Genomic DNA, 15,543 nt, shown 5'->3' on the forward strand with positions numbered 1-15,543 from the left:
TGATGGTTTGACAAAAATATATAGTGTACTATAATGTACAATTTAAGATAAAATTAGATGCTTACATAAGGACACAAAAATGACAACAGCATATTGGCACTTTGTACCAGTAGATCCACTTTCTTTTGTCTTGTATGCATGTATGTGGATGTGAATTGGATTTTAGACATTTCCTCGTTTATCATTGATACTAAAGACTGTTACTCGAATACGATACTGGTAGATCACGAAGTTTGTTTGTAGATATATAAGACGTGTCTACAACTGTTGTAACATGCATTTGCTGAGTGAAAGATTGGTTGTTGTTGTTGTTGCAGGGTTTAACGCCATTTTTTCAGCACACGATAGGCTCTATGCATGGCGGCCAGAATTAATGGTGGAGAAAGAACCCGGGAAAACCCACGGAAACAACCACCGACCCACGAGAAGCTACTGGCAAGCTTTCTCACATACCCACATTGGCCGAATCTGAGACTCGAACCCACGCAGACAGAAGTGAGATGACAATGATCCGTAACGAAGAGCGCTTTAGACCACTCGGCCACTCGGAGAGCAATTACATTTGCCCATACTGGCATATGTGATCGAATCTGAAACCTCAGAAAACAGATTAAGCAAATACAGATATCGATAAATATGAAATTAAATCCTTGATATCCGCTTGCTAAGATGTAATATTAACATCAGAGATATTTCTCTACTAGACATAATGGGACGAAATGGAATGTTCTCAATGTGAAAAGTTTCCATTCTTTAAACAGAAGAAAATCGAGCTAAATTATGATTGTTCGAAAATGTACTCGTCACGGAGAGCTGCATATTCGCTAGCCAAGGTTACGATATGATAACCCTATCTACACCTTGGCGAATCAAACATTGGTGCTTTGTCCTAGCGATACCTATTGGATTTCATGAGTTGCCTCCCTTAGTACGTAATACCAACTAACCAACAGCGTGGTGCATTAACCATGGGCTGAAAATGGTGGGGGCAATTGACCTAAGAAGGATACTTTGGATGTTTAACGTCGAAAGTATGACTATGTACCAGAGGGAAGCCGTAACATGTGTATTTGAGTGAAAGGTATTTGTGCAAACACGGAACGGCACTGGAAAATTGCTTACACTGGACAACAAATTTTTACAAAAGTCATGTTACTGAAATAAAATTAGTCAATTCTTATCAATTTTTATGTGCTGAACACGAATATGACAGTCAAATTGCAAAATTGGCTCTAGTTTTTTTGTAATCTGCAAGAAATTAATGTTTACATAACGAAATGCATTCCAATAGTAAAAGGTCAACTGTAATAGCCTAGCTATAAAAAATCAAGTCATTGACTACATCTTAGATTTCTTCGCCTGTCTCTTGTACAGCTGTTCGGGAGCATCTCTGAGGAGTGTCCAGCAGTAGTCAGCCAGCATTGTAGTGGACCATTTTCCCTGGTATCTTTGTTCCATTGTTGCGATATCTTGATGAAAACGTTCGCCGTGTTCATCACTAACAATACCACAGTTGCTAGGAAAGAAATCCAAATGGGAATGAAGGAAGTGAATCTTTAGAGACATATTGCAGCCAAGTTTCTTATACTTCATCAACATGTCTTCTACTAGTTCCTTATAGTTTTCTGCCCTAACATTTCCGAGGAAGTTTGTAGAAACTAGGCGAAAAGCATTCCATGCTTGTTTCGCGTCACCTTCCAGCAAGTTGTTGAACCGGTCATCTTTGAAAAGCTCTCGAATCTGAGGACCCACAAAAACTCCCTCTTTAATCTTTGCTTCGCTGAGTCGAGGGAATTTTTCATGCAGGTATCGGAATGCTGGCAAAGTCCGGTCAATGGCTTTCACGAAGTTCTTCATCAAACCTAGTTTGATGTGAAGGGGTGGTAGCAAGATTTTCTGAGCCTCAACCAGAGCTGGGTGTTGGATATTCTTCTCTCCAATGGCTACATTCTGCCTGTGAGTCCATTCCTTCCTCATGTAGTGCATTTCCCTTGCTCGGCTATCCCACTCGCATAAGAAACACATGTATTTTGTATATCCTTGCTGCAGTCCCATTAAAAGGGCAACTACCTTCAAATCACCACAGAGGTGCCAGCTGTACTTGTTATACTCAATGGAATTCAGTAGCTGCCTTAAGTTATCGTATGTCTCTTTCATGTGGACAGCATACGCTACTGGAATAGATGGAAGAATGTTTCCATTGTGCAAAAGCACAGCCTTGAGACTCAGTTTCGAAGAGTCCACAAATAGTCTCCATTCTTGTGGGTCATGAGTGATTTTTAAAGCATTCATGAGGCCCTCAATATCGGAACAGAATATCAGATTACTTTCCTTTCTGAAGAAAGGCTCCAATTGCTGGTGGCGCTTTCGATATGCAGTAATTGTGACATCTTCTTCTAGAAGATTCCATTGTTGGAGTCTTGATCCTAGCAATTCTGCCTTGTTCTTTGATAAGTCCAAATCACGAATCAGGTCATTTAGTTCTTCCTGTGTTATTCTGTGTGGGGTTGATGATGCACCACAGTGAAAATCTGGATCACTGCATGCTGATGGACCAGGAGAAGAACAGGTCGACTCACCTTTGTCTTCGTCAGATGAATCAAGAGAATATTCTGCTGGAGGTTCTGGAATAGGAAGTCCCTCACCATGTGGAACTGGTCTCAATGCAGACGGAATGTTTGGGTAGACTATTCTCGACTTCTTTCGCTTCGTTATTCCGCCGGAAAGAGGAGGAACCAAGCAGAAGTAACAGTCATTTAGGTGGTTGCTTGGCTCTCTCCACACCATTGGGACTGCAAACGGCATTGATGACCTTTTGCAATTCAACCACTGTGAAAGCTGTGTTGTACATGTAGCACAGCATATATGCGGAGCCCAAGGCTTGTCTTGGTCACCAACCTTGCATCCGAAGTAAAGATGATATGCCTTCTTCACTTGAGAATTGATACTTTTCTTCTGGTTGGCAAATGTCACTTCCCCACAAATATAGCAAAAATTGTCCGCGGTATTAACACACTTTCGAGGCATTACTGTTCTTTATTGTACGTAAATGGATAAAATAATAAGTTTTATGTAACAGTAGCTTGAACTGTCTCGCACAACGTCTAAAATATTTTAAATGCTGAACCTATCTGATTGGGCTTTATATAGTACACTGCTTACGTCAGCTTCAGCAGCCGCCTGGCATTAGTATAATAGGCCTACACATGTATAGTACACTGCTGACGTCAACTTACTTCAGCAGCCGCATGGCATTAGTATTGCATTGCATCAGAAAATGATGCAATCAACTGTGGATGATGTGAGCATGATGGTATTATGCAATGTTACATCATTATTCCGGATGTTTCTGCAGTCCTACTGGAGAAATTTACACAGTGAAACATAGAAAATGAGGTATATGAATATCTTCAAAACGAGAGCCAATACAAATTTTTCACGGTTATATTCGTGTTCGGCACACCAAAATACTACAGATTAGGGCCTTTTCAAGTCAGTAATGATTTCACTGTTGACCAGTGTTATCAGTCTAATCAAGTTGTGTGCACCCAATATCTCGATCATTTAGGAACAGTGTTCAAATTTTAACAACTTAATATTGATTGGATGAGGTTGCTTGGCGCTGCATCCAATGAATTCACAGACCCGAATCACAGAAATATCTGCTCCATACACCACGGTGTAGATAGAGTTATCACATCGGAACCTTGGTTAGAGAAGAGCGGAAGAAAAATCTCTTACCCATCGGACGTCCGGTTAGTACTCAAAGTCAATTTTCCATTGACGTTACTAATAAACACGCGAGTCTGCCCATCAAAGCATCACTCTCGTGTGCTTATAAAACAATGTTCCGCAGAATGCAAAGGCATGTAATGGTGTCAACCGGGTCGATTATATGTTTATATGTTTAGCGTGCTTAAGAGATACAATGAAGCAACGGCCCACTCTTGTTGCAGCGTACTCACGCTGCCATAGTAACGCTGGAAATCCTTTTTATTTTCAGGAATAATGTAACCAAGTAATTCAAGAGAAATGAAAAATCAAATTGTCATGGATACAACATTGGAGCCCGAATTTAAATGTGTTCTACGAGGTAGACCAAAATATTTAGGAACTCAGCAATTCAGTGAAATTAGTGCATCACTGTCACTACTGCTATTACCACTACAACTGCTGCTATTGTTACTACTAATCCGGAGAATATAGTTTTCTCTATTTCTTGTACTACTACTAATGCTGCTGTTTTTGAAACTGCTATTGCTGCTGTTGTCCTACTACTCTAGATATTGCCAATACTATTTATGTGCTATCATTTTATTATTATTATTATTATTATTACTATTATTTTTATTATATCTGTTAATAATATTACTATTATTATTACACACCTGTTACTAATAATATTACATACCTATTATTATTATTATTATTATTGTTATTATTATTATTATTATTATTATTATTATTATTATTATTATTATATTTGTTAATAATATTACTATTATTATTACACACCTGTTACTAATAATATTACATACCTATTATTATTATTATTATTGTTGTTATTATTATTATTATTATTTTTATTTTTATTTTTATTATATCTGTTAATAATATTACTATTATTATTACACACCTGTTACTAATAATATTACATACCTATTATTATTATTATTATTATTACTGCAAGAATAAACTTAAAGACCGAATAATATTCCCGACCTTAAATATTTACAACATGTATTTATGTTTTCTAATTTCATGTTGTTTGTTTTCTGTAACAATATCATTATATATGTTTTTATGTTATAGGTGTTATCTAATGTTGTAAAACGCTTAGAGCTTCTAAAGATTAGGCGCTATACAAAGTCCTCATTATTATTATTATTATTACATACTTGTTTCTGGTATTACTATTATTACACATATATATTGCCATTACTATTATTACATACCTGTTACTGATATTACTAATACTACTATTGCTATTGTTAATACATATTTATTATTATTATTATTATTATTATTATTATTATTATTATTATTATTACATATCTGCTGCTACAGCTTCAGTATTTATGCTACTACGTCTATTACAATTTAGCTGCTTTTACTACTATTAGCTGCCACTACTGCCGCTGCTAATATAATTACCAATATCACCTGGTTCCAGTTTCGCTAAAATTCTCGACATTTTTCCTTAAATTTAGATTTTACATTAGTTTGCTTATGACACAATATCTTTTTTTTTTGTTAAAGGAACGACTGTGGAAATATTGAATAATAACATTTTAATGTTAAACCTCTAACACATGGAAACTTTTTTAATCTTCAAAAATTAAAGACATTCGTCAAATTGAAGCAAATCATCGCAGCCAAGAAATAAGAACGATATTCAAACGTCTCAATTTCAGGAAGAACATTTGAAATAGTTTGGTGAAACTGAGGTCTAGTTCCATATTATCCGACTGATCCAAAGAAGACTATCATAGCTCCGTAATCTCAAACAGACCCATGTCAGGATCTACCCTAGTTCCCGTACTGTCATATACAACTAGGTCAAAATCTCCCCTGACCCTGTATACTCAAATGAACCAAGGCTAGTATCTACCCTAGCCGCGAATTCTCAAATAAACACAGGTAAGAATCTACGCTGACCATGTATTCTCAAATAAACACGGGTAAGAATCTACCCATGCCATGTATTCTCAAATAAAGACGGGTAAAAATAATCTACCCGGCCATGTATTCTCAAATAAACACGGGAAAGAATCTACGCTGGCCATGTATTCTCAAATAAACACGGGTAAGAATCTACGCTGGCTATGTGTTCCCAAATAAACACGGATAAGAATCTACGCTGGCCATGTAGTCTCAAATAAACACGGATAAGAATCTACCCATGCCATGTATTCTCAAATAAAGACGGGTAAAAATAATCTACCCTGGCCATGTATTCTCAAATAAACACGGGAACGAATCTACGCTGGATATGTGTTCCCAAATAAACACGGATAAGAATCTACGCTGGCCATGTAGTCTCAAATAAACACGATAAGAATCTACCCATGCCATGTATTCTCAGATAAAGACTGGTAAAAATAATCTACGCTTGCTATGTATTCTCAAATAAACACGGACACGAATCTACGCTGGCCATGTATTCTCAAATAAACACGGGTAAGAATCTACCCATGCCATGTATTCTCAAATAAAGACGGGTAAAAATAATCCACCCGGCCATGTATTCTCAAATAAACACGGGTAAGAATCTACCCATGCCATGAATTCTCAAATAAAGACGGGTAAAACTCTACCCTGGCCATGTATTCTCAAAAAAAGACGGGTAAAAACCTCCCCTGGCCATGTATTCTCAAATAAACACGGGTAAAAATCTCCCCTGGCCATGTATTCTCAAATAAACACGGGTAAAAATCTCCCTTGGCTATGTATTCTCATAAGCCCAGGTCAGAAGGCTATGCTGGTTCTCAATTTTCAAATAAACCCAGCCAGGCAAGAATACCCTGGCCCAGTATTCTAGAAACTTTTCGGGCACAAACCTGAAGCTAAAAATAAAAGCCCATATTCAAATAGGACACCTCAGCTATATGTACACATAGGGTTCTTAAGCTATGTGTACAGATATGATACCTACGGTATATGTACAGATATGATACCTAAGGCATCGGTACAGACACGATACATATTCTGTTTGTACAGATATGATATATAGGATGTATGTAAAGATGTAATAACCAGGGGGTATCTACATGCAGGATATACGTCTTATATGTACAGATACGAGAGCTTGGATATATTTACACACATAATACTGAAGTACATGTACAAATATAATACCCGAGTTATACTGAAGCAGGATGACTAGGGTTGGGATTAGATTATAGTGAAAACTAGGGTTGGGATTAGATTATAGTGAAAACCAGAGTTGGGATTAAATTATAACGAAGACTAGGGTTGGAATTAGATTATAGCGAAGACCAGGGTTGGGATTAGATTATAGCACATACACTACAAGCAGTGTCGTGAATGTGATGTACATCTATAATGCGATTGAAAACAATGAATCTGACAAATTCGTGTGTATAAAATCTAACAATGGATTAAACAAAATGATGCGCACCGAGTTAAACAACTGCTAGAAGGAACTTGATAATGTTCATAACTGGAACGAATCGGACCATGTAACTTAAAAGAGTAAAATCAACAAGAATCGACGGATGGAACTATAAGAAATATGATTGACTGATGGATCTATCACTATGGATGATCAATGTGTAGAAATTAACACAGAAATGAATAATATTTAATCTACAACTAAGGTATATGGATTTACACAAGTATTGATACGTCATCATTCTATCGCCAAGGGTGATCAAAGTATAGAATTTGTATTTAAAAAATACGAATAATATTGTATCCACTAGAAGGATATAAACATAGATATTTGATTTTCCCTCATAGTGACAGTGAAAAATTATTTAACGATGAAACATACAACTCGCCGTGTCCAGTTGACGATCACCAAGTGATTCTGTTCCCACCGCTTTCGTCGGGTAGTCAGTGAGACACGACGCCATGCCCACGCCTCCCAGTCTGCCGAAGGATCTATCAAAAACTCCCTTATTCGCTGCAGACCTGTTGGTCCCTCACCAAGAGAAACCACTGTAGTCCTCTGAGAGAACGTCATCACCGACAACAACTACCAGGATATACGAAACCCCCCAAGTTCCACGGTTCCCCATCCGAAATATCAGCTCTGCAGGACACACGGTACTAATGATAAGGAAAATGGAAACCAGCCTGGAAATGGGTGAACATAAAATAGAGTATATATGGGTTTGGCTGACCAGGATTGGTTAATATTGTAAGTTTTGTTTTAGGAAAAATAATCTTTTGAGAGCTTATTTTGGTTATAAGTGAGATTTTTTTTAGAGACGTTTTTTTGTGATGGAATTTCAGTCCTTTAACAGTCTAAAAATTAGCACCTGACTCTTTGGTGCGAAATTGAAAGCACATGTTTCAAATACATGCAGGTCCAGAAAATGCCGCGGCGCAAATACTTTCCTCTACACAGAAGGTGACATCCAGGTTCCATCTATACTGATAAATATAGGTTTGATTATGAACATTCAAAATTTTAAGTTATTGAATTTTTAATATCATGGTATTTTGCATAGATTTGCTTTGGGAGCTGAATTTGTACCGTGAGTCCTGCAACAGGAGATTGCCCCAGTGAGTTAGTGTATGTATTTCCCAAATTACAGTCTATACGTGGTTTGGTTGGGCAGAGTCCGCTGTAAGATATTCTGTGTTAATCAGAAAGCCATCCCTAAAATGGACAGCTTTCAGACAAAACTTGTGTTGTGATATTAATATTTGACTTGATTCTGTAAGTACCTTGTTTAAGGTGCAATCGTCGGACAGACAATTTAAAGTAAACGGTTTTCTCACTGAAAGCAGCTTGCTCGTGCAGCATTGGGTGAACTGAACTCAGTATTTTGAAATAAATTAAGACGAAAATAAACCACTTTCTGGTAACACTGTACGCGGAAACGAAATCTAGGCACATTTTAGTTAAAGTAAAATGCACAAACATGAAGTACACACAATCCATGACATATATATATTGTATACCTAAGCTATATACGCACACGTTATACTTAGGCTATGTGTACAGAATAGAATACCTAGGATATATATACAGGTAGAACACATATATGTACATATAAGATATATATATATATATATATATATATATATATATATATATATATATATATATATCTTATATGTACATATATATATATATATATATATATATATATATATATATATATATATATATATATATATATATATATATATATATATATATATATATATATATATATATATATATATATATATATCTTATATGTACATATATATATATAATGTAATTTATGTACAGATATATTACGCAGGGTATATGTAAATAGAGAATAAATAGGGTATATGTAGTAATAAGATGCATAGGGTATATGCACATATATAATACCTTGTGTTTAAGTACAGTTAGAAATTATATGTTATATGAAGCAACAATAAGAAAATGTGACATTATGATTCAGATTTTGAAATGTATTTTTAGAAGCGAAATTCTGGAAACCTTGGAAATTCCGAACTGGTTCAAAGACCGGTAGAGTGTTTCGGCTTATGAACTTTTTATACAATAAACTCAGAGGTGCACGACCAGATTTCATTTTCTAAGATCACTCGAGAGCCACAAACACTAATTTCTTTAAACTAAATTGTTACGAGTCTATGCTCTTAAAATAAGTAACAGAACAGAGTGAGGACAACAAGCTTTGTTGTTGCTCTTGTTGTTGTAGGGTTTAACGCCATTTTTCAGCACACGATAGGCTATACATGGCGGCCAGTATTAATGGTGGAGGAAGAACCCGGGAAAACCTCGGAAAGAACCACCGACCCACGAGAAGCTACTGGCAAGCTTTCTCACATACCCACAATAGCCGAATCCGAGACTCGAACCCACGCAGACAGAGGTGAGATGGCAGTGATCCGTAACGGAGAGCGCTTTAGACCACTCGGCCACTCGGGGTCCCAACAAGCTTTGTAAAATTTAACAAATAATTTATTTCCCTTGAACACAAATTGAAAAATGAGAACAAAGGAACTTACGGTACTGCGAATTAAATCCAAATTGTAATCCATGAATTAAAAACACAAGTCCTCGTAATAAAAATTCCTGAATGAAACTGATTTTAAGTCCCGAAGAAATTCAAGATGGAAGGCGATGACGTCTGTAATAACATACGAAGTGTAGATGTGTCAACAGTCTCTTGTTGAATCACAGAAAACAGTATTCCAGTTTTTAATTTTGATTGAATTCCAATGAATGTCTTTGTCCAAGAATTATATCAGAGCACGTTTGTATTTCCAGGAAAAATAATCACTTGAATTCAATGATTTGAAGAAAATAAAAATTCAGCCCAAACTGGTTACAATATAACACAACTTAAAGTGCTAGGTGTTAGAGCACAACTGACTAACCTTTATCAATAACATCAGTTATAAGACTAATTAAGATGCAAAACAGATGGGAATAAAAAAGATGAGTGTCAAAAGTTGATTCTTCTGAGATTTTTTTCTTATAAAATCTGTTACCAATTGACGTGTGCTTAAAATCATGTTAAAGACGTTGTTTTCCAAAACCGTTACTGATTCTGGAACGAGGTCAGCAACTAAATACAGTGTTTCATTTACTCAATTCTGGACAATGTCAAGTCCAGTATACAATGTTACATTACAGCAGCATGTAATGGAATAAAATAAAATTTTAAAACCAACGAGCAATTAGTTTAAATATACATTACACTCCCCCCATAAAAGAAAAAGAAAGATTTATATAATAAAGCTTTCTTTTTACCATAGATCAACTATACATGTGGTTTATATGTAAAAAAAATAACATAAGAAGAAATCTTATGGGTGATACAAAGTCTACATGAAAAAATATATTTCCAAAAACGTGAAGGTGCATCTGCTATTAAATTGTCTTTTCCCTTGATGTGCCTGATGTCAATATTATATTCATGTAACAACAAAAGCGACCTTAATAATCTGCGAGTTTTGTTTTTCATCTTGCCGATGAAAGTAAGGGGAGTGAGATCACTGAACATAATAATCGAAGAAGGGGTTGAACTAACGTAAACTTCAAACTGTTGTAATGCTATATCAAAGCGAAACATTCCTTCTCGATTGTGAAATAATTTATCTGGTGCTTATTTAATTTCTTAGACAAATAGAACACTGGATGATCAACACTATTTTTATCTTCTTGAATCAATACTGCTCCAGCCCCAAAGTCATTTGCATCAACAGACAGTTTAAATGACTGGCTGAAATTTGGAGCTGTAAGAACGTGTGCACTCTTAAGTATGGCTTTTAACTTATCAAAAGCCTCCTGACATTTTTCAGACCAATGAAAATTTGTTTTCTTGCTCAATAAATTTGTCAGGGGTTCAGCAGGTATGGAAAAATCGGTAGATTATATTTGTTCTTATAGGAACATCTGGAAATAAATTCTCATATTCAAGTTATTATTGTTTAAATTTAATCTTTACATTTATGGAAATTTCGCGAAATAAATTTTTTGAAAAACTGAAATTAACCTAAAATTCTATAAAGGAGTAATCTTACAAAACTTACCGTTCAGCGTGTGTATCTCACTTTTAAAAAAGGAGTTTTTCGGTGACATCCATGGTTTCTTTTCATTTCTTTATAGCATAATTCCTTCTATGCACTGATACGAAAACCAGGCTAAGTAATTCCGTATGATGTTATTGTGTTGTGTTTGGGAATTTTAACGTAGCTTTAAAACAATTTCAGTTATATCGCTACGATGTATGCAATGTGGCAGTTTATAGTGATGTATAGCACTGGGCATCATGCCGCAGACATGTAGCATGATGTCCCACCCAGTCACATTATCCTGACACCAGGTCGACCAGTCCTAACACTAACCTCTTAATGCTGAGCGCCAAGCGAGGCAGCTGTTAGTACCATTTTTGTAAGTCTTTGGTATGACTCGGCCGGGGATCGAACCCACGACCTCCCGCTTCCGAGGCGGACGCTCTAACCACTAGGCCACCGGAGTGGTAAATAATTCCGTATTAAGGTTAGTACTAGGCGGTACATATGGATACGTGTGTTCGTTGTCGACTTACTTGCAATTCACATGATGTCATCGCTATATTAATCCGTATATTTTAATTAACGGTTGCCTGATAACCTCAGACCAGTACATTCGACAGAGTTATTATTGTTATATTTGCCAATACCTTAAAACGTGTGATTCTCAGATTTTACTGTTACACGAACAAATTTAAGAAAATTTAAAATAAAACTTAAAGAATGTCACCGAAATTTACGATGAAACAATTTCACGTCAATTATTTGACTATTATAACTTCAACTGTCATTAGCTGATTCAGGAGAAAATAAAGATAGCATTTCAAATTCAATGCACTATTTTTATATTCTTTTCTCAAATGCTTTACGACTGGGCTAAATTCGCGGTAATGTGTGTGTGTGTGTGTGTGTGTGTGTAAAAGGCGCGAAACGGGGAAATTAGTGTGAATACACATGAACAGACCGGGGACACACCTCGAAACGGGGATGTCCCCGTTTTGTAATTTCGGCTTCAATGGAATGCCAAGGCCTTATTTAATGATACAAACCTTAAAATAAGCGTATCTGAGCATGTCCCCATTTTGTTGGTATGTTTTCACATCATGCTATACACAATAATACACACGTCCCACTCGACTCAAAACCTAGTGTGTAATTATCAGTCGGAAAACCGCGTCCCCGTTTACGCGGTAAAAATTCACACTGTTGTGCTGGCGGCTTGCGCATATTGCTTCCGAATTACTGACCGAAGATATAGCATGAAGAAGAGCTTACAGGATCTAAATCATTTATATAAACATAGACAAACACAGAGAGCAATATCGATAAACATGTTTATTAATGGGTAGTCCAACGTTCATAACACATTTCGCCAAATTAGATCGGGAAGCAAGAAAACTGAATACAAGGTTTCATGCAGATATTATGCACGGTTTTTACAATGGACAAGAGATTCTAGCAATTCATTTGAGCTTGTATGTTTTAAATCCTATTGAACTCTGAGCCATGCACTTTTGGATAAGAAATACACTGGAAAATATCAACATTGATTTTAGTTCATTCAAATGTAGTTAGAAGCATAATAGCGAACAGTCTACATGGTAACCAAAACATAATACCATTTCTTTCCTACAATTAATCGCTTCAGAGTTAAATCCAACAATTTAAGATTGAGCCAATAGGAAATAAAAATAACTTTTGTAAGTGCTTGTACATAGCACCAGTCACGACGCTGAAAATACAAGCTTTTATACTCAAATTTTGCGTTTCTCGAGGTATAATAAATGTGCATGCTGGCTGAAGTATACATAATGTGAAATAAAACAATCAGATAAATTTTGTTTGACTCAGAGGTAAATTATCAAATATGTCACATTCTGTTCTCGTTTAGTCAGTACCTTTTTATACTCTCTCTCTCTCTCTCTCTCTCTCAGCTTCGTTACTTCTGTATGTCGTTCTTCCTTCTTGCTAGCTTCATTTCTTTGTAGCCGTACATCCCTTGTTTTTCCCTTTCTCGATCATTCAGCTGTACGATTTACCCTGCACATGGCGTCACACATTTGATCCACACAATTAGATTTTAATAGGGACTATTTGGCGACAGGGACACTTATACGGCCCTGACCTGAACTCACTAGACTAAACCATGCCATCATACAAAATAAACTTTTGGTGTGTTTGACATTGAAGAGATCTTATCATGCAATGGCTTATTAATGAAAGGAATTGCACTAAAATGGCAGTTTTTTGTACACCTAAATTAAAAATGTGTTATTGTGTGCGACATTTTAAATTCTGAACCGTAGTCATGCCAATACAATTATTTTAACTGAAGATTGGCATGCAGATCTTTGATTATTTCATTTTAGAAAAAGGGACACATTCTTTGTATTTTCACACAATTCTGACAATTCAACTGCTTCAAACTCCTGGACACCATTTTTACTTATATATACAACAAACATTATATAAAGATTCAACATTATACAAAGATTCAACATGATAATTTTAATTTAGTTTATTAATATGGATGGGAACTATGTGTATCAGGTGAGATTACTGCAGTGTTTAGATTGAACTGATTTATATTTTTAATCAAAGTACATACTTATTGAATGGCCCCTATTTGATTGTATAATTTCCAGCACTGTATATATGTGTGTCCCCGTTCTGATGGTAAAGTATAGCATGCAGTGTTTCATGCAAATCAACCACAAATCAATTAGAAATGACATGTATGTATCAGATGCATATTAAAATAGATATTTATCGCTCATAATTTGTTAAAATAAAAATGACCCCGTTTTGATGGTAAAAATCATATGTCCCTTTTTGTAGGTTTTACAAGAATGCGTGTGTGTGTGATTTGGATTTTTAACGTAGTTTTAACAATTTTTAGTCATGTCGCTACGATATCTGCAGTGTGACAGTTTATAGCAATTTCTAGCAGTGGGGTATTATGCACACATGTAGCATAATGTCCCACCCAGTCACATTATCATGACACCAGGCCGACCTTTTAATGCTGAGGCAGCTGCTAGTAACATTTTTATAAGTCTTTGGTCTGACCCGGCCGGGGTTCGAACATGCGTCCTTCCGCATCCGAGGCGGACGCTCTAACCACTTGACTACCGAAGCGGTCCGTAATGTTTGTGCTCTATTTATATAAAGGCGAGTTAAAGTTGTTGGATTTTTAAAAAACAAAACAAAGAAGAGTACATTATTGCTTTTACGATTTGGATACTCTCTCTTTCTCTCTCTCTCTATCTATATATATATATATATATATATATATATATATATATATATATATATATATATATATGGCCTTGTCCTGTGTCCTGAAGCGTTTGTACTAATAAGGAAAGATTTTATTTATCCATTGCTGGTAAAAAGGGTATGAATTGTAAGTATTGCCCACCACACACTTTTGTGTGTATATGCATGGAGGTGGGATATTATAGCAACCATATATATATATATATATATATATATATATATATATATATATATATATATATATATATATATATATATAGATAGATAGATAGATAGATAGATAGATAGAGAGAGAGAGAGACAGAGAGAGAGAGAGAGAGACAGAGAGAGAAAGGGAGACAAAGAGACTTGTTTGTTTTGAAAGAAATAAACAGTCTTGCCATCTACGTATAATTTATCAAGTTTGATTTTACTCTTTGTCTTAATCGAAGGTTATTTACCTTAAGTTCCTTCCCAAAACATCTTCAGCACTTCTCGATGAATCACAATTAAAATTCATCCATTTTTTTACTTATAACTTTTCGCCCAAGAAACCCAGCTCCCACTTTTTAAAAGGGGGAATTTGCTAAGATTCTTAAATTTAGAGTCTGTAACTAATTATTTCAATTATAATTGGAACGGAATGGAATGTATATTGTATTTAAAAAGTCTTCGAAGTACATTATCATACCAAACATGAATGCGATTTTTATAAAAGTGAAGTCAGATTGGTACCATTGTAATTATCAACTCGCCGTGACTTTGTCAGTTTTTCTTTTCTTCAAATTTATGTCATGTTTAGGCATGTGCAACCTACAGCCCGCGGTTCTTTATTATCTGCCTATTTACATCTTAATGTGAAATCATCTATCCGGGAGAAAGTTGCACGTGCATAGTCTTAAATGTTACTTGGGGGAGAATGTCGTGGAATGTCAGTGCTCTCTCTCTGTACACATCTATATATATATATATATATATATATATATATATATATATATATATATATATATATATATATATATATATATATATATATATATATAAAAGCGTCACAAACATCAAGAAATCAGT

The 15,543-nt window shown here is 35.4% G+C and overlaps 1 long non-coding RNA gene across 2 annotated transcripts in view; it reads right to left on the reverse strand.

The window, feature by feature from the left end:
* Positions 1 to 8,429, reverse strand: part of LOC149787620 (uncharacterized) — a 37,685-nt gene extending 29,256 nt beyond the window's left edge. Inside the window, exon 1 of one of the 2 annotated variants that reach the window (XR_016424372.1) lies at positions 8,293 to 8,429. This is a non-coding gene — a long non-coding RNA (uncharacterized LOC149787620). Of the gene's footprint in view, positions 1 to 7,516; positions 7,704 to 8,292 lie in introns of those variants that run through there. The other variant, XR_016424373.1, reaches the window with a different exon arrangement.
* Between the last annotated feature and the right edge of the window lie 7,114 nt (positions 8,430 to 15,543).

Source organism: Sinohyriopsis cumingii, chromosome 11, assembly GCF_028554795.1.
Source record: "Sinohyriopsis cumingii isolate HCF-2022 chromosome 11, ASM2855479v2, whole genome shotgun sequence".
Taxonomy (NCBI): Eukaryota; Metazoa; Mollusca; class Bivalvia; order Unionida; family Unionidae; genus Sinohyriopsis; species Sinohyriopsis cumingii.